The 20,891-nt window shown below is 36.3% G+C and overlaps 1 protein-coding gene across 4 annotated transcripts in view; it reads right to left on the bottom strand.

Moving 5' to 3' along the window:
• Positions 1–16,984: 16,984 nt before the first annotated feature.
• Positions 16,985–20,891, bottom strand: part of ca8 (carbonic anhydrase VIII) — a 28,135-nt gene continuing 24,228 nt past the window's right edge. For 2 of the 4 annotated variants that reach the window (XR_009067026.1, XR_009067027.1), the window contains one exon: positions 17,391–20,750. The gene's annotated coding sequence lies outside the window, so the exon portion shown is untranslated. The other 2 variants (XR_009067028.1, XR_009067025.1) reach the window with 2 other exon arrangements.

Raw genomic sequence — 20,891 nt, 5'->3', positions numbered from 1 at the left:
GTCAAAATCCAGTAAAACGGCCGGGAGCAAAGGTCCTTGCTCCGGTGAAAATGGCTGGGAGGGAATGAGTTAATATGCTTCAAGACAGTTGTTCTGATAAAAAGTGAAAATGTGAAACGCCATTATGTCAAAGAGCAAAGCTCTTTTGAAGAGAAGTTTCCTCCTAAATCAGAATTGAGAGGGCAAAAAATTAACAGGTTGAAGCGGTCATATCAAGAGTCAAGCAAGGTTATTGTTAAATCTATGACACAACAACAAATTGCAACGGAGTGCTCACTCAGAGTGTCGTCGGTGTTGGCCAAACATAAGAAGGCGTTCTCTGATGGAGCAATAATAAAAGAGTGTATGACTTAAGCGATGGCAGTGAAAAGGAGGAAATGAGAACAAAAATCTCAATCTTAGATTCATCAACCACAAGAAGCACTGAAGTACTTGCTGATGATTTGAATAAACGGCTTTGTGACCCCCAAATGCCATTTATCTCATTGAGCAGTGTTTTACAGTTAAAGTTAGTATCAATAAGTATTATGTTTGCACCTTAATGACTTGTCATTTATGTTCTGTACATGTGAACTTGCACTTTTTTTTTTTTTGTTCAGCAGTGTTTTACAGTTACAAAATGTACTGTCAATAGTTATTGTTTGCACCTTAATGACAGACCTTGTCAATTATTTAGTGTACATGTGTAAACATTGTACTTGCATGTTTTTTTTTTTTTTTTTTTTTTTTTAATTTTAAGACAAGAAAATGTTTTGTTAATTTATTTTGATTTAATCAGAATGTGCACCGTATTTTTGTTTGGTCAAAAGAAAACCACCTTTACCAACTTCAACCTGCCTTGTACTTGACCGGCATTAATAAATGGACCCATGTTTGTATGAAAAAAATAATTGTGGACCTTCAAGATTTGTATTTGAGGACCCCTGCTTTAGACTTTATAGGTCTCTGCTGAGTGGTTATCATCACACACTAAACTAGCTTGGAGCGCTAGCATAGCATTCGCGTTAGCATTAGCATTTAGCCCGGTGATTTGGTGAGTCTTCTTAAAATCTTGGAAAACTTTTTACATCGAGCTCGTGGCATCCAGGTGAATTTAATTAATTACAAGTAATGGGCTGTTTAGTAACTAAAGCAAAAAATAGCTGTGTTAAAGTCAAAGTTATGTTTGAAATGTATGCTTTCACAAAAAGCTCAATTTCTCCGTTTTTTCATCAGAAATGGGAAAATTGCTCAAACTAAGCTATTTTCTAATGCCGATTTCTCCCGAATGGAAAAACGTACTTTTTTTTTCTTGCTGAAAGAAGAGAGTCTAATCTTTCTTTTGGAGGGTTTTTGGTCATGTTTATATAGCAATAGAACAGAATTTTCTGTGGGCCTTGCAAAATCAGTCAAAATCCAGTAAAACGGCCGGGAGCGAAGGGCCTTTCTCTGGTGAAAATGGCTGGGAGTTATAAAGGTCTTTTTAAGGTGAAGGTTTGACTTCAGAAAATATTTCAATTTTTATTGACAGAATATACACACGCACATGAATTTCAACAAATTGATAGTGGAGCATCATCATAGTCTGATTTGTTTTTAGATTCTGATGTATGACTGCAGAATGGAACAACAATGTTTTTGCTCCTAATCTTACTTAACCTTCAGCTGTGATGTGTAATTAGCACTCTGGTTAATAGAAACTGATGGCAGTAACTGTGCATTTGCAAAGGCATAGCTTGAAGACAAAGAAACCAATTATTACACATACAAAGCGCGAATAAAAACATGATTACATAACATAATAATAATGTACGTCCTTGAAGTACACATTTTCTATGGCACAGCTCCATAGACTTTGAAAAGGAGAAAGTCTTTATAGATCACCAGTTAATCACATTGTTATGTCAATGAATTTTTAATTAATCATTTTCCTGCTTTAATTTCACAATGTCATTCTTGATTGAATGTGTTTTTTTTTTTTTTTTTTTTTCTGTTTTCTGTTTCTTTCAAGCTGGCATTTGTAGGAGTTAACTTTCATAACTATTCTGCCAAGCAAGGTGGTTCACAGTGGATATATTTATCAGTTTCCAGTTCTATGGAAAATGCTTGCCGTAAATGGCAGCCCTACATAAAAAGAAACCAAGGCAATGATGTTTTCTCCATTGTGGTTATGAGGCTTCTGTGTTTTTTTCACAGCAGAGCTTGCAGTTTGCACTTGCCTTACTTTCACGTCATCACAGAGCTCCCTGCTGGCCATCAAAGATACTGTCACTTTCTGCAGAACCAGCCCTTCATTTTCTATATCATTACTACTGTTGGGAGCGACAGGGAGGTGAAATTATCTCAGCTAAATGCAGGCGAATGTCAAAATTCAATTCTTAACCATCCGCAAATGTCATGATATATGGCGGAAAACACAGACAAGACTGATAAAGCAGTTTCTTCTCTTGCACTCCTCTTTAAAATAAACTGCTGTATTTTAAGCCAAAAGAACTGTTGTGTTTGATATAACAATATGTCAGGGCAATATGTCTAAGCAAAATAATGCAAAGGGGCCCATATTTTTTGCCCCCCATTTCGTCACAGTGTACTGTGAATCCCATACATTCAATCCAACCCATACGTCCATATTTTGTATATTAATCAGATTTTGTTGCACTGCATACTTCAAACTTCTCACCCCAAATGATTGTCAGTACTTACAGTAGATAGCGCCAAACCTTTTTCTAAAAGAGGAAAGAAAGAAGTTAAGGAAGAACTTTTATTTTTTTAAGCTTGTAATCAAGTATCAAAACTCACAAAAGTCAAATAAAGTTGTCAAAAAAAGTCAAACTGTTGTTAACAAAATAGAATATAAGTTAAACAATTGCCATATTGGGGGCCCCCTAGCGGTCAGGGGCCCTAATCAGCTGCATAGTCTGCGTATAGGCTGGGCCGGCCCTGCAATATGTCTATATGCTGCCATAGAAGATTCATGGCGCATTAAGCCCCCAAGCTATTTTTAATTTGTCTGTTTTACCCTGGAAACCCCCGTTTACAGACGTCACGCAACCGCTTTTGTTTCAACCCAGCCATAAAACGAAGGAAATTATTTCTATTTATTATTCAAAATGTCTGTCATTTTTAGCTTAGAGTCAATGATTGATGTCCAATATTTCGCTAAAAAAAAAAAAAAAAAAAACTTTAACGACTTTAAAAAATTATTCACTCGCATATTTTAAACTTTTTGACAAATTACACAATATAAAAAATGGTGTCTGTAAAAAAGTCACGGATATCTACCTCATAACTATCGCTTAATTGTATTTTTTTTTTTTTTTTTGTCACTGTCGCATGTTCTCAGATATGTTAGATAATAAATAATCGATCCAAACAAAGAAAAATTGAAAATAAAATGTTTAAAACGGTGAATATATGAAAAAGAAAACCTCGACCACTACTTGATGTCTATGATTTCTGTATCGCGACCCTTGCTATATTACCATGTTTCACCCATAAAATCCCCCAAAAATCCAGCTGTGGCCATTCACAGCTATGTGTTGACACTCAGTGATACATGCTACATGGAGTTTTTGGATCGAAACAAGCTAAGTACGCGATAATATCTCGTTAAAGTCATGGCGTCTTTAATTCTGCTCTTTCATGCTCTCACCTCCAGATAGGATAGTTCATTATTATTATTATTATTATTATTATTTTGTCTTTTAACGTCCTCCTTTTCAAAAAAATTTCTTCCCCTAGAAAATTGAGATTTTAAGCTTTCCAATTATGCATATCGGACAATTTTGAAAGTTGGCCAAATTGGGGGTCTTAGACTCAACTTCAAGACTTAACTTCAGTGTTTACCGCCATATACATTATTTTTTTCGCAGCACTATATTTGCATGTACAGTATATAAGCATATAGTGGATAAACATCTTGCTCAGTTTCCTCAGTTTAGGGGTCAAAATAATTTAGCAAATGTAGATATCAGACAAAATATTTAAGACCACCTGGTCTGGGGTTAATAAGTAATAGCCCCCTTGTTACCTAGATGACAACTTCAATGTGGCTAATCACATTTTTAAAAAAAGATGGGTTCCTAGTAGGGCTGAACAATATTGGGAAAAAACATACATTGTGACTTTTTTGGGGGTTTGCGATATATTGCGTACATATTGCAATATTAAAACTAGAAGAATTTTCACCAGATTACAGGAATAGCATTGTTTGGGTAGACTTTGGTTGACCCACTATGTTTTTGTATTAGTGTATTGCATTCAGAATTTTATTAGATTTTTTTTTTTTGTTTGTTTCCCCCTTGTTTTCCTCATTTATCCTTGTATTCTTATTTTTTCTTTATTTTATGTTTAAAGAATTTATCATATTGTTCATTATAAAAATACTATCTTAGTTTTCGTCGTTTTTCTGTTGTTGTATTATAGATTTAAGGCAGTACTTCTCAAATAGTGGGGCGCGCCCCCCTGGGGGGGGGGGGGCGCAGAGCGATGCCAGGGGGGGCGCATGTGACCTCGGGGAACATGTTTTTTTTTTTTTTTCCTGCCGTACTGGAATAAAGTGTACTTGCACATCCACTCAGTGGGTGGCAGTGGCACTCTCATTTTCAGAGTACACGCAATATTTTAACTAAGGAAGAGCACTCAGCACACAGATATGAAGAGAAGTGTGCCGCCGCCGTTTTCGAAAGCCGTTTTCAGTTTTCCGACCGGACTCACTCACGCAGCGACCCACTGTCTTGTCCGGTGTTCTCACGTCACCGCCCGAGAAGTGCCATTTTCGGCTTGGGATCGTCACGACGACCGCCCTCACCTATGGTTCTACCTCGGCCGCGGAGATTGCGCTTTTTTCGTGCCGTTTGCCTTTTAGCTTTGACTTTTAATACAATTGGTGATGAAGAGAGACCACTGTTTACTGTGTCTTAAAATAATTATAGCGGACAGCCAGAAGCCAAATCAATTAAGACGCCACTTAAATACATTAGACCCCAATCTCATTGCTAAGCCGCTTGATTGTTTTTCAGCGAAAACGTGCCGAATATTGCCAACAATCGTCCTGCTTTGTCAGTGTTATATCAGTAAACCAGTGAGCATTGTTAGCATGCTCATTGCAAATAACTCCACACCATGGCAAAGGAAGTAATACTGTGAGCAGCAAAAATAAAAACTGTCCTTCTGTCCAAGGACACTCTTTTTTTCTTTTATTCAGTTTTGTTTTGTTGGTCAAATTTTTTGGCATATTGTCCTGATGAGTGAATGTTTGTAATCAATTTGAATTTGTTATTATTTACTGATTTTATTACATTTTATTTTTCTGTATCAAATGGTCAAAAATGTACCTTGAGTGTATTTTTTACAGTTTGGATGTGGACTTTTTTTTAACTCAGGTAAACTGATGCGCGTCGTCTTCTCTGTTACAAACAAAACAATGTTAATAAAGTTATACTTTATTATACGTTGATCTATGTTACTTTTTTTCTTTATTAGAAAAAAAGGACACAATGTTAGTCTGATGCATATTTATAATAGTAATCTTGAAGACAAATGATACTATTTACAGTGGCGGCAGAGAGTTTGGGGGGGGGCGAAACATTTACGTCTTCCTTGGGGGGGCGTAACAGAAAATAATTGAGAAGCACTGATTTAAGGTGTTTCAATTTACTCGAATTGTGTTTATTTATTTATTATTCATTTATTTAAGAAATGGAAGTGCAAAACAAATTGCAAAATCGCGATCCGCAATACCGCACATCCTGCAATAAGACTATTGCGCATCTGCACATCGCGGTGGCAGTATTTAAACGATATACTGTCCAGGCCTGGTTCCTAGTCAGTAACCAATCACTCTGGCTACCTCTAGACCTGTCCGATTAAAAAGAAAAATCACTCAAATACAACCTGTGAGAGCAAATGAGGTGGCCAAAAGAAATTGAAAAGCTGAACTAAAAGGGATGAAATGTCATGATCCAAAGAACAAGGACAGAAGAGATAACTGTCAGTCTACAAGGCTTTTTTTTTTTTTGACTCAAGCGGTCCCAAAGTGAAAGTCATTATGCACAAATGAAGAAATCATGAAGCGGTGGTGGGGCCAACCAAGATTAAGTGACATGTCATCTAGGAGATCAGAAAGCAACTAAAATACCATGCAGGCCTGCCTTGTCTTATTTAAATTCAGTGTTGATGATACAACAAAGAATAGACTAGACAAACCATGATATTTTTCCCAGTGCTACTGTATGTTTACTTTGGTTATCTTTACCTGACATCTAGTGTTTGTTTTATTGTCTCATAAGTTCAAGTAAGGAAACTACAAAAACATTCAAATTTAAGAAGAGGGATGCAGTACTTTGCTCTCTGCCATTGGCTGGTGGTCACTTCAGCATGTAACCCTGTGGCATAAGACAGTCTTTGGGGGAGTTTTTATAACAGCAGGTGATATAGGTGACATCACAAAACTACACTGAAAAAATGCACATGCACACATTTTAACTTTTAAATAGGTGTTTTCATTATATATACACTAGAGCTGTCAAAATTATCGCGTTAACTGGCGGTATTTTTTTTTTTTTTAATCACGTTAAAATATTTGACTCATTTAACGCACATGCCCCGCTCAAACAGATTCAAATGACAGCACAGTGTCATGTCCACTTGTTACTTGTGTTTTTTGGTGTTTTGTCACCCTCTGCTGGCGCTTGGGTGCGACTGATTTTATGGGTTTCAGCACCATGAGCATTGTGTAATTATTGACATCAACAATGGCGAGCTACTTGCCTGGCACAGCCAGACTATTCTCCCTGTATTTTTCAAACACTGTGAGAAATAGTCTGGGACCCAGCCCATTAACGGCCTCTCGAGCAAGGTACAAAATCAACCGTCCAATCAGATTCGTTTATTCGCGTGACGTGTTCTTAACGAGTAACGTCACTTTTGGGTGCCGAAAGTCGTTTCTACAACAACACAGATGGCGAACGGAGAACCGAGAATGTGTTCCAATCCGCGGTAAAACCAGTTTTAAATTACCAAAAACACATAGAAAAAAGTAATTGACAACAGTCAACATGGCTCGCGCTAGTCATGTTGAATAAACTTCTCCATTCTCCGCTCACGCTAATTACTTGTCGCTTTAACAACGCCACGTCTGCCCGACACTGATTGGTCCACTCCGCTGTCTGTTTGCTGTGGCTTGCTCCGCCCTCGGAATTTGATCCGCCAGACGGTCATCAAACACAATCGCTGGAACAGCGGTGAGTCTGGTATACCAGGCAAGTGAGCTACTAGTTTATTTTTTGATTGAAAATTTTACAAATTTTATTAAAACGAAAACTTTAAGAGGGGTTTTGATATAAAATTTCTATAACTTGTACTAACATTTATCTTTTAAGAACTACAGGTCTTCCTATCCATGGATCGCTTTAACAGAATGTCAATAATGTTAATGCCATCTTGTTGATTTATTGTTATAATAAACAAATACAGTACTTATATACAGTATGTTGAATGTACTGTATATATCCTTCTTGTGTCTTATCTTTCCATTCCAACAATAATTTACAGAAAAATATGGCATATTTTATAGATGGCTTGAATTGCGATAAATTACGATTAATTAATTTTTAAGGTGTGATTAACTCGATTAAAAATTTTAATAGTTTGACAGCCCTAATATACACATTAGTTTTGTGTTTTTACACATTAATGAATCCATTGTTGTATTTATCGTTTAAGAGAGTCAGTTAAAACACTTATGAATAAGCATTGCTTAATATATACTGTACGTAACGTGATTTTAACTTTTAAGTCGGTGTTTTTCATTGTATATACACATTAGTTTAGTGTTTTTACACATTCCTGAATCCATTGTTGTATTATTTATGTAAGAGAGTCAATTAAAACACCTATGAAAAAGCATTGCTTAATATATTTGTACGAGATTAAATTAAATCAAATTAAATTTTAAATACCATAATTTTCGGACTATAAACCGCTACCTTTTTTCTTCATTTTGAATCCTACGGCTCATAGTCCAGTTCGGCATATTTGTTGATTTATTTGGGTTAATAGGTAACACTTTATTTGACAGGGGCGTCATAAGATCGTCATAATTATGACATGACAATATCATGTGCATTACTCAATGCTTATGAGAGATATCATTAAGTGTCATCTGGCAAATTATGTCCCTATCTCCATTTATGTCCAGCTCGGATCTTTTACACCCATTCAAATGTGACAGAATTTGCCAGATAACACTGTATGATATAAGCATTTATTAATGCTAATGACAGTGCCATGTCATAATTATGATTGTCTAATGACAGTCTTATGGTGCCACTGTCAAATAATGTGTTACTAAATACCATAAATAGCAATTAATGAAACAACTGGAACAGTAACTGAAGAAATAATTAACAGAGAACATGGATTTTGATTGTTATTTACACCTATAGCACTGCAATGCATGCTAGGAGGCATACTGGACAACAAACAAGTTGAAAGCAGGTAGCAGCAGAGGTTGACTTTCTTACCTAAGGGAGCCGTGATGGCTAAATGAAGCTTCCTGAAGCAATGAAGCTTTGCAGCCAATTGGTTCAAAGCTTCATGGTGGATCATTTGATTTTATGACAGTCGTATGATGCCGCTGTTGTCAAATAAAGTGTTACCGCTTAATATCTTTTGATGTAGATATCCCATAATACAGTGAGGACAGCTGCGTCTTACAGTCCAGCGTGGCTTATTTATGAACAAATGTCGTTTTTGCGTCAAATTTGGTGGGTGGCGTCTTATAGTCAGGTGTGCCATATTGTGCGAAAATTACGGTAGGTGTTTTTCATTGTATCCACATATTAGCTTTGTGTTTTTACAAATTACTGAACTCATTGTTGTATTTATCATGTAAGAGAGTCAATTAAAACACTTATGAAAAAGCTTTGCTTAATGTATATGTAGCGTGATTGCACAAATTGTATGACTTTTGGCCCTTTAAGGTTGCCGTACACAGCAAAATCTGGGGAGTTGATTTTTTTGTGTAGATTATTTTTGAGTTGATTACTGTTGATTTGGGTGTTGTTTTAACACTAGCAGTGTTAGGATCGCTGTTGGCACGGTGTCAATTAACTCATAGGGTTAGGGTTTCACTCCCAGCCATTTTCACCGGTGAAACCCCTTTCCTCCCGGCCATTTTACTGGATTTTGACTGATTTTGCAAGGCCCACAGAAAATTCTGTTCTATTGCTATATAAACATGGAACCCACCAAAAGAAAGATTAGACTCTCTTCTTTCAGCAGGAAAAAAAGTTCTTGGTAAAAGTAAAAGTTCTTTTTCCATTCTTTATAAACCAGCATTGGAAAATAGCTTAGTTTGAGCAATTTACCAATTTCTGATGAAAAAACAGGAATTTAGCTTTTTGTAAAAGCATACATTTTAAACATAACTTTGACTTTAACACAGCATTTTTTTGCTTTAGTTACATCCCAAACATCTGAATAATGGTTTTCTTTTACAAAAAAAACAAACAACAAGACAAATAGAGCTTTAATAGGAAAGTAACAATTTATTTACACATAACTAACTCAGAGATGACACTGTTGTGACCTAACCCATCCTCCCAGTTGTTCTGCTCGGTTGTCCGCTGCCTGGCATCCTGGACGTCCATTCGGTCGTCTTCCACCGGCGGCCCGGCCGTTTGTTCCGTTGAATTGGGTTGGGGGTCTTACCAAAGGCGCTACTGCCCTCCAGTGGCCAGTTTTATTGCTTTAAAATGGATTTTCAGTATCGTGCTTTGGAGCTACGTAGGTTGAATCAGAACCTAGAGATGTCTCTTGTGAAAAAAAATGTAAAAGACTTATTATACGTCTTTGGGACACTGAAACAATTAAAAATAGAATGTATTCATACGTTTTTTGGGAGCAAATGAGTTAAATAAGTTGAACGCAGACACCCCTGGCAGAGTTAAATGTACTAGCAGAGTTAATCAGCCACACCCAGTTTAAGTGCATGTGTCAGATAACAAAGCAGACGCAAAGACTTGTGGGTGAAGTGACACCACCACTGTAAGCAGTGTTGTCTGTAAATAGCTGGAGTGTGTTCGGTTGAAAAAACCCAATATATTGATCCTGACTTCTTTGCTCACTTAAGGGAAGTAAAGTCCCTCTGTTACCTCTCGCGAGCGCAACAGTAAGGTACAGTTGCCAATTAGGCCCATGTTTATAGAGGTAGATTTGTGTCTTTATTATTCAATCAAGAAAAAAAAGTCGCTTCGATCAAAATATAGTATATATTTTCAATCAAAAAAAGTGACTTCGATCAAAAATTATTATTATTTTTTTTTTCTTTACTGTTTTTATTGATTGAAGTAATGTAGTTTTGGCTAGGACCTTTGTGTCTTTATTATTCAATCAAAAAATAAGCTGCTTCAAACAAAAAATATATATTTTCAAAAGAAAAAGCACTTCAATCAAAAATAAAATATGTTCAATCATAGAAAAAAGTTTTTTAATGCGAAAAATATATTTGAGACTCAGAAATTTGCATTTTTGATTACTTATATCATTTAGGCATTTTTCATTTAACTACATAACTTAATAGTTAATTAAAGCATTTGTGTGAAACCACTTGAAATAAGGTTCTTGCATAAATACCATGTTTCATTTTGAGTGTGCAGGCGATTTGAGATCCTTTCTCATTTGATAGAAATGGTTTGTTAAACACCTCTTTCTAATTAGAAGAATTTGGACATCATGGTCTTCAAAGGAATGTTACATTTATTGATTGATTTATGTGATTTATTTGTTTAGATATCAAAATGATGGGATACAGTATTTCGGTAACACTTTATAATAACTATCGGTTTTACTAGTTAATAAATCATTAGTAAACTGTTGATAAATGATTTATTGTTGATTTGTGAAGTATTTGTTAACAGTTTGTTAAGCATTTACAGGGTGTTCCAATATGGTAGACCCCATTCTAAATGCCCATGCTAGTTGATGGATCTTAATAAAACTATATGCACTTTATGTTGAAGGTCATAAGTTTTATTGATTACATTTACAAAGAAAAGTACAAATATTTGTTGGTTCTATGAAAGATTTTCATAAATGTTCAATATGAGCGCCGCCAAAAAGCCTTATCAAAATGCCTTTTCTTTTGAAGTGAACGGCAGTTCTTAACCTGAAACACCGTTTGTGTAGAAACGTTTCAAGCTTTTGTGTGTAACGTTTGGCATTTCTATCTTTTCAGGTTAAGAAATGCCGTTCACTTCAAAAGAAAAGGCATTTTGATAAAGCATTTTGCAGGCAGCGCTCATGTTGCACATTTATGGAAATCTGCCATAGAACCAACAAATATTTGTACTTTTCTTTGTATATTTATCCATAAAACCTATGACCTTCAACATAAAGTGTATATAGTTTTAAGATGCATCAACTAGCATGGGCATTTAGAATGGGGTCAACCATATTGGAACACCCTGTAAATGCTTAACAAACTGTTAACAAATACTTCACAAATCAACAATAAATCATTTATCAACAGTTTACTAATGATCTATTAACTAGTAAAAAGGATAGTTATTATAAAGTGTTACCAATATTTCTTTGTTGGGGCCGGCAATATCCAAATTCTGGACAGGTTGGACTACATGTTTGAAAGATATGCGAAAGAAAACCATCCATAACAAACTAGAAAGGCCCTCTCTAAATAGAAGAGAAGGTACAGGTCAAGGCCATCATCCATCGTCAACAGCAACCACCAATATCACACTCAGGAGAAAGACATACAGTAAATAGAGACTATATTGCTCAGAGAACCGAGAGTCCAATTGCCTCAATTCAACGTTTTTGGATCGCCTTTGGTCTGAGAACTATACAAGAAATAAACACTAACAAAATTAGTTTTAGAGTTTTTATATGGAAGTTTACCATTATCGTTTATAAATCACTATTAAACTATTATAATCATTTGTTATATTTTCATTCGATGAATGCAGTGAGCTGCAGGTTGTGATGTTGCTTTTTTGCCAGCAGATGACAGCATACTGATAAAATACTATACTAACTACAACACTGCCCTTTTTTTTTTTTTTTTTTTTTTTAACCAGGGAGCTCAAATAAGTAGTGGTAATAGTTAAATAAATCTTGGACTTTTCCATGCTCTAAAGCTGTCTGCATACTGTAGCAACATTGTTAAAATTATGAATGCTTAGCCTCAGATCCAAAAATGAGGGATAAAATTAGTTACTGTCATGACATGATAAGGCATTTAGAGATATTCAGGTAGATTAATGAAGTAAAAAAAAAAAAAAATCTGCATAAAGTTGTTTACTTCATGTTATAATTTGGGCCACTGGAAAAATAGATAATATTACAAACTAGAACCACAAACTAAAGTCCTTCCTCCAAATTTGAGTTAAGATGCTTTTGAGCCCATCCTATAAACAAACAACCACTCCCTGATAAATAAACCTGAATATGACTTCAAGTATTTGAAGAGTTAAGCTAATCAGATCATGTGCCAAAGAGTCGAGTAGAAATTTAAAAAATAAAAAATGCTTCTTTTTTGCTTTTCAACTTAGATAGGAACACAATTTACTACTGAATTTTTAATGTATTATTTTATGTGCCAATTTATCTGATTTCCTATTATTCTTCAAGGGGAAGGTAGACACTATCAAATATAATATTTTATCCGCTCAAGTACCATTGTTTTAAGTTTATCGGAGAGTCCAACTTTACTAGATGAATCAATGGACAGTTTTGTCCTGGTTGATGCTGTGATGCTTGGTAAAATTTCTCCTCTGTTTGGCCCACCACATGTGACCCATTTTGAAGTTGTTATTAAAGTAATTTTATGAATATTTTAGAGATGAGCTTTTAACACTCATGAAATCTCATCAGACGGTGGTCTTTCCTGGTGCCTTTGAAGAGGCTGTTATGAGGCCCTTGATGAAAAGAGCAAATTGGATTTTAATGATTTTACCAATTTTATACCAGCTTCCAATTTACTAGTCATTCATTCATCTTCTCTCTCCCGCTTATCTTCTTGAGGGTTGCAAGCTTGCTAGATCTCAGCTAACTATGGGCAGTGGGTTACACCCTGAGTTAGTCGCCAGCCAGTACCTTACTATATTTAAGCAAAATCTTCGAAAAACCTATGCAGCTTAGTGACTTTATCATTTCTCACAATGTCCATGAAAAATCTGGTCTTAGAGTGGATCACAGCACTAAAACAGCTCTTTTAAAAATTTTAAATTATTTTAGACTAAATTCAAGGGCGTAGGTTTGAATAGGGACGGTAGGGACAAAACACCACCAACTTTTAGGGATTCTCAAATTGTCCCCACTAACTTTTAAGCAATCTTATTTGAATTATATAATGATTTCAGTTATATAGGTAATTTAGATTGTCTTCCCATAAATTGTAATTGACCCTACATTATGTTCAGACTTACATTTACCCCCTTTCACTTGCTGAATGTGCTGGTCAATTTTTTTCCCCTTCAAACGCATGTTTGATTGACTGATGACCAGAACCCCCAGATTCACACAATCCCAACAGAAATACATGTCGACATGCCGCCTCATCTGCCCCCTTTGAAGAGGAGGGATAATAAAAGTTTTTTTTCGGCCAGCAGCAGCCATTTTAAGTAATGCAAAAAGACGTCAATGTTGTGAAGGTGGGGAACACAACCCTAATTTTGCAACTGAATGTCCGACCTGCCTCAGAGTTAGCATAACCTTAAACCGTGTGAACTTTCTAACCTGTAAAACTCGAGTAGAAAGCTGTTTGGTGACGTGTCTTCCTGTACTTTTTCTACTGTTAACGTTAAACCAACTGTGCATTTTGTGCATTTATTCCCTAATTAAAATGTATGTATTTTCTATCTCTTATCATTGAAAAAATATTTTTATTTGCAGCCGATGCACATTTTTGTAAACGCCCCCCCCCTCCCCCCAAAAAAAGCATGCAGGTTATGCTGTTATAGCGTCCCTACCAATGTTAAGACCAAACCTACGCCCTTGACTAAATTATAATTCTAGCAAGACTGCAGTGTTGATTCTACTCAGTGGCGCGGGAAGTGGGGTGCTGCAGCACCCCCTACTGTTGCGGAGAAAAAAAAGTATTAAGGTAGATTCTTTTTTTGTTTGTTAAAAATAAATAAATAAATAAAAAAGACTTAGACACAGGGCACGGGGCCAAATAATAGGGGGGCCAATCTCCGTCAAAGATGACCGAGTGGAAATGGACAAAGAGCTTTTTACGATGAAAATTCATGTGAACAAATGCCTAAATCCCTCAATTCTTTATGATATAGACGTAAAGCAGTCTGGATTCTTTGTTAAAAGAGCTAAGAACCGGGCAGTCAGGATTTATTTTTTGTAAATTATGTCGAATGTGCTGCTAGTCTTTAAGCCACTGTTGCGCCACCTTATCACCACAATAGCTTTTTACGTTGTAAATTATTGTGAATAAATGCCTAAATCCCTGACTTCTTTATAGATATGGATGTAAAACAGTCTCGACTCTTTGTTGAAAGAGCAAAGAACCGGGCAGTTAGCATTTATTTTACGTGAAAATGTCTTATGTGCTGCTAGTCTTTAAGCCACTGTAGCGCCACCTTATCACAATAAACAGCTTTTTCCGTTGAAAATTCTAGTGAATAAATGCTTAAATCCCTGAATTATCTATAGATATGGACGTAAAACAGTCTCGATTTTTGTTTAAAAGCAAAAACAAAACAAAACAAAAAAACGTGCAATTAGCATTTATCTTACGTAAATATTGCACCAATGACGCTATGACGCCAATGCCGAAGCAGCTAATTTCTCCCATTGTTTTTTTTTCACAATGTTTTAAAATGCATGCATGGTACGAAAAATATAATAATTGTCCTGAAACCTCGAAAAAATCACTTCGGAGACAATACAATACCTGTTTGTAAGCGGTACAGCTTTTGTACTTTTTCAACCTAAATCCAGCATTAGATCGCTGCGTGTGTGTTTGAGAATAACTCCTATTGATGTGGACAGGCCCCCTACTTGAAGGCGTGGCGCAGTGTATGACGATATGACCAGTCAATATCATTATGAAGTTTATGCAATTGCGTATTTAACTTTGGGGGTTAAATAAGCATATGCTTTATCTTGTCCACCTTTGTCGTCTTCTTCGGTTCCTTCGGGCAAATCATAATCACATTTTGTAATTGCAATGATTGTCAATGATACCGATGATGATGACAATAAAATTCCATAAATGCCGTATGTTTTTTTGTTTTTTTTTCAGCAACGAGGTTACGCTGAATAAGGCGCTATTGGAACGGAAAAGTAAACTGTTGACAAAGGAGGCGTTACCATGGCACAAAAACAAATTAGCGACTTTTTCTTAACAAAAAAAAAAAGCAAATTTTGTAAAATTCAATTTGAGGTCGAGAATAAAGATGATTGTCCTTTGGTGTCTTCAAATAAGTGAGACATGCTTGCATTGTAGCCATATTGTTTGTTGTTTCACTGTTAGATATTCTTGTGCAATTTATTTTAGTGTTGTGAAAAGGGGGTGTTTAACCAAGGCTTATTGACCCTTTTAGTTTTCAAACGTGTGTCATTGCGCCGTCTAGCTGTGGGGATTTACATTATAATACACGGGCACTTTCATTTCCAATACAAAAACTCCAACACACACTGTAGGTGAAATAGAATGCTGTCTTTCTAGTAGCCTAGTTGTAGTACATAAACTGTACAGCATGTGTGTGTACTGCCATTGTGCACGCCTTGTATGGAGAAAACACATGAGCGTGACAAATTTGGACAGAAACGGTTGTTTTTTAGAGAGAAAAACTAAAAAAGATCCTCAGCACCCCCTGCTATGAGTGACTTCCAGTGCCCCTGGTACTAATGGACCTTAGTCCTGCCTCTGATACAGCGCTTTTTAATCTTTACAGTATATGCTCTCTTTTGGTAGTGTTATCAGAAACATGGAGTCAGGGTCTCCTGACAACACATCGTCAACGGACAAACTTTTTAACTGTATTATTCACATCAAATTCTGGTGGGCAGAAAACTTTCTCAAGCTTAACCAGGACAAAACTGTATTTTTATTTGCCGATCCTGAGGCAGAGAGAGAAAAACCTTTACCTGTGCTACAGTCACTGTCTTTTAATCCAGACGAAAACCTGGGCGAGAACAATTGACTTTTGCTACGTTCATACAACAGGTCTTAATGCACGAATCCGATTTTTTTGTCATATCCGTTTTTTTGGCGTGCCCGTTCAGACTGCCTTTATCCATTGAGACCGTTCAAGTATTACGCATGCGCACTAATTCGCAGTCCGACACGCGCTAAGCAAGAAGACCCGCATGCGCAGAACCATCAAAACAAATGACAGACGTCATCCGTCATTCCAGGGATATCATATTTTGCTTTTCAAAAGGTGGACACAAATAACAGACATAAATAATCCCCGTTTAGGCTTATATTCAAAGTTTATATGGATCGATAGCATGCACGCACTGTCCGTGCACGTCACACACACATACGGGCAGTTTGTCCCGACTCTCGGCCGTGGAGGCAATGTTGAAATATTGCTCACTTGGAACAGAGAGAAAACTGAGCATTCTCAGGCTTATCCTCAACCCATTTTTATTTTTTATGACTGTTGTCAAGCTCAGTCCTTCCTCAAAAGCCGTGTTCACTGCAAGCTAGGCGCTAATAACGCACGGGTGCATCGCTACGGTAACGACTCTCTCGCTATTTGATGACGCAATTGCTGCATTAAATCCGATTTGCGGGACTGGACAGTACAGACCGCCGCGACAGTCTGGAAAAATGTGGCCCAGATCGGATTTAGACCACATACGAAAGTGACCCAGATCGGATTTGAAATGGTCCCGTTCTATGCGACTTGTCACGTTCAGACCGTCAAGTTAATGCCTCACTCGAGTCGGAAAAACACGAAAAAATCGGATTCGTGCATTAAGACCTGTAGTATGAACGTAGCCTTTGAGTTGTCTGTTATTTCACACATTAAGAAGATGACAAAGAAGTCCATTCCATTCCCTCTCTGGTCAAGATGTGGACATTTTATGGTTTTATCACCAGTCGTGCTAACTGCTTTTAATACCTTACTTTCTGACCTGCCAACAAATAATATTTCAGGTTTACAACTTTTACAAATTCAGCAGCACATATCCTGACAGAAAACTGGAGACAGGATTACATCATGAGTTTCAGGATTGAGTTTAATGCTCTTTTAATGGTTTTTAAGTGTCTTAAAGGTCTTGGTGCTTGTTATCTCACAGAACTGATCTTTCTTTTCACACCTTCCTGGTCACTGCACTCCTCTGCCAGAGGTCTTGTCATTGTTTACAGCCATCGTCTCTGGAACACTCTGCCAGTGGACACGAGAGCTGATGAGAGAGTTCATGTGATTAAAAACAAGCTCAAGACCTTATTTTGTTTAACCTTTAAGTAGGAATGAATGAATTAGTGACTGACTATGTTACTGAGGCATAGACTCCACCAACAGTTGAAAAGATATTGTGCCACGCCTTCCCGTAGGGGGCCAGTGTTCAGAGTTGGCTTTCACTTTGATAAACTCAGACACACGCTGCGTTCTTACGCCGGATTTAAGTGGAAACAGGACGAATGTTTTACTACATACAAGCAGGCAGGAGCATATCAAGCGTGATTTGGTGGAGGATTCAAGATTTTCGCACCATGCATGCAGTTTAAAACGTTGTGAATACAATGAAATGAACGGGAAAAAATAGCTTAACTTTGGCTTGAAATATTTACATAAAATGAATGATAACTGCCTGTTTTATTTTTTTCTTTTAACCAGGAGTCTAGAGCGTTTTATGTTCATCTGGTTAGAAATTCTGCGATTTAAACATTTATTTGTAAGAATTTTCAACTTAAAAAGCTCTTTGTTTTGTGACGGCCACCATCTTGGATTTTGTATATCTACACAATAGCGGAATTCAACCTAAAAAAGTTGTGATTGTATATAGAAAAATGCAAATTTTCCTTTTGTCGAGTAAAATTAAGATGATTTTGCATGCTTTCCTCAAGTATTAAGTTTCTGATGTAAAAAGTGAGAAATTTATTATCTGTGTAAAACATTTTCAACTTAAAAAGCTCTTTTTTTCACGACGGCCGCCATGTTGGATTACACAGTACTGTAACTTTTGCTTGAAATATTTACGTAAAATGAACGATAACTGCCCATTTTTTGTCTTTTAATCAAGAATCTAGACTGTTTTACGTTCATATCAATAGAAATTTCACGATTTAAGCATTTATTTATAAGAATTGTAAACTAAAAAAGCTCTTTGTTTTGTGACGGCCACCATGTTGGATTTTGTATCTCTACACAATAGCGGAATTCAACCTAAATAAATTGTGATTGTATGTAGAAAAATGCAAATTTTGCTTTTGTTGAGTAAAATTAAGATGATTTTGCATGCTTTCCTCAATTATTAAGTTTCTGATGTGAAAATTGAGTGATTTATTATCAGTGGAAAACTGGCACTAAATTTTAAAAAAAATTGAGTTGGGCAAAAACTTATATGTTAAATATTGGTATTGATCCTGAAAATATAGGTGATAATCTCTGCATTTGGTGATTTGTGTTTACGAACATAAAATTTGAGAATTTTATAGCCGTTTTAAATTTTGTTAAACTTGTATAGAAAAATAATTCATCCGGATTTTATTGGGGACGACTTTGAATTTTTTGATGTCGCTGCTCATGGAGACTCATATATGCTAAAGGGAGGTGCCTGTTCTGGTTATAGGTCGGTAGGGACTTTTGGACTTTTTTGGTTTTGAAAATATTTGTATTTTAGGTTTTTGATAATAGGCTTACTACGGCTCGGCGCCAAGCCCTGTTTCCCGTCAACTGATAGTGAAGTCTATGAATGAAGGGTCGATCTGGATGATTTCAAACTGTGTAACATTGTTTGAAAAGCGCTTTAAAAAATGAAAATGGATTGATCGATTGGTTGGTTTATTACGTTATTCAATCAATGTAAAGCGTCTTTGAGTACCCTGAAAAGAGCTACATAAATCCAATATACATTTTTTTTAAAAAATGTATTTATATAATTTTTTAAAATTATACTGTAATTTTTGGACAATGAGGCGCACCTGATTATAAGCCGCCACCCACCAAATTTGACACAAAAATGACATTTGTTCATAGATAAGCCGCACTGGAATATAAGCCGCAGCTGTCCTCACTATATTATGGGATATTTACACCTAAGGATATTATGGATAAAACTTTATTTGACATTAGCATCATAAGCATCATGTTTAAGACCAAATAAACCGCCATGAAGCTTTGAACCAATTGGCTGCATAGCTTCATTGCTTCAAGAAGCTTCGTTTGGCCATCACAACTTCCATAGGGGTGACAATAAAACTCTGCTGCCCCCTGCTGTCAAAACTGTTGTCATCCAACATGCCTCCTAGCATGCAGTGCAGTGCTACAGATGAAAATAACTGATCATTCATGTTCTGTGCTAATTATTTCTTCAGTTGCTGTCCTAATTGTTTCATTAATTTCTAGTTATAGTATTTGATACCACTTTATTTGACAGTGGTGCCATAAAATTGTCATAAGACATCATAATTATGACATGACACTGCTATGAGCATTAATGAATGCTTATGACTGATGTCATTTTGTGTCACCCAGCAAATGAGCTCACGTTTGAATGGATGTAAAAGATCTGAGCTTGACATTGAAGGATTTAGTGACATCATTTGACGAATGATACTTATACGTCATAGCATTCATTAATGACCATGATAGTGTCATGTCATAATTATGAAGGTCTTATGGCAGTCTTATGACACCACCGTCAAATAAAGCATTTCCTATTAACCCAAATAAATCAACAAATAAGCCCCACTGGACTATAAACCGCAGGATTCAAAATGAGTGAAAAACGTAGCGGCTTATAGTCCGAAAATTATGGTAATTATTATTATTCAGTGCAACCCAAACAACTCAAACCAGATCTGACAGATTCGGCATCCAAGAAGATATGTTTCTGTGTATTAGTACATCTGCATAATCATGTTTCCATGTTGATTGGACTCCAAACTTCACTAAAAAGTGGCTCGGGATCTTCACCCAACCAGCTCATTATGTGAATAGAGAAACACTGTGTGGGGGACGCCAAGTTGAGGATGGCTTGCATCCAGTCACAGAGATAGACTGATGTTACAGAATGGCAATAACAAACGCTGTATTGAACTTAGTTGTTTAATTTCACACTAGGTGTGTGGACAGGGAGTCCAACTGGCTAACATACAAAAAGTACATTTACCAGAATATGTCCCTTTTAAGATGGCAAGTAGGTTACTCTTTATCAAATTAGTTTTACAATACATTAGCACTTCAACCTTACCTGAAACTATTAAGTACATTTCACACGTTTCTCTACAATTACATTAAGTAATTTCAAATGATTCAGATACAGCATCGACATACAGTATGCAGAGCTTCTTAACTGAATGTATGATGACAAAAAATAGGTAGCATTACATTCCCAAAAATTTAAAACAAAAGACAAAAAATGAAGGAGATTATGTGTGCTTGTGTGTACGCGGGATGGGTGTAGGTGTTATAGTTTAAATGGGCGAACTAGAGAAGTTGTGATTCTCCATTTTCGGTCTGGAAAGCTAATGTATGTATTTATGTAATCTAGGGACAAACTTCCTCAACTCTCCATTCATGTTGCTCCACTTCAAATCACCTTGTTCTGTCCTGTTGTCAAGAAAAAAAAAGAACATCAAAATATGCATCAGACTTATAGAAAAACAAAAAGCTAAACCAGATGTGAGATGAGGCATATAAAGGGAGAGATACTGAAGGGCAGCGAGAGAGAGAGGTGGCGGGAACACTGGA

The sequence above is a fragment of the Corythoichthys intestinalis genome, chromosome 14 (assembly GCF_030265065.1).
Source record: "Corythoichthys intestinalis isolate RoL2023-P3 chromosome 14, ASM3026506v1, whole genome shotgun sequence".
Taxonomy (NCBI): Eukaryota; Metazoa; Chordata; class Actinopteri; order Syngnathiformes; family Syngnathidae; genus Corythoichthys; species Corythoichthys intestinalis.
The sequence above is the reverse complement of the archived record's forward strand: the minus strand, read 5'-3'. Positions and strand labels throughout refer to the sequence as shown.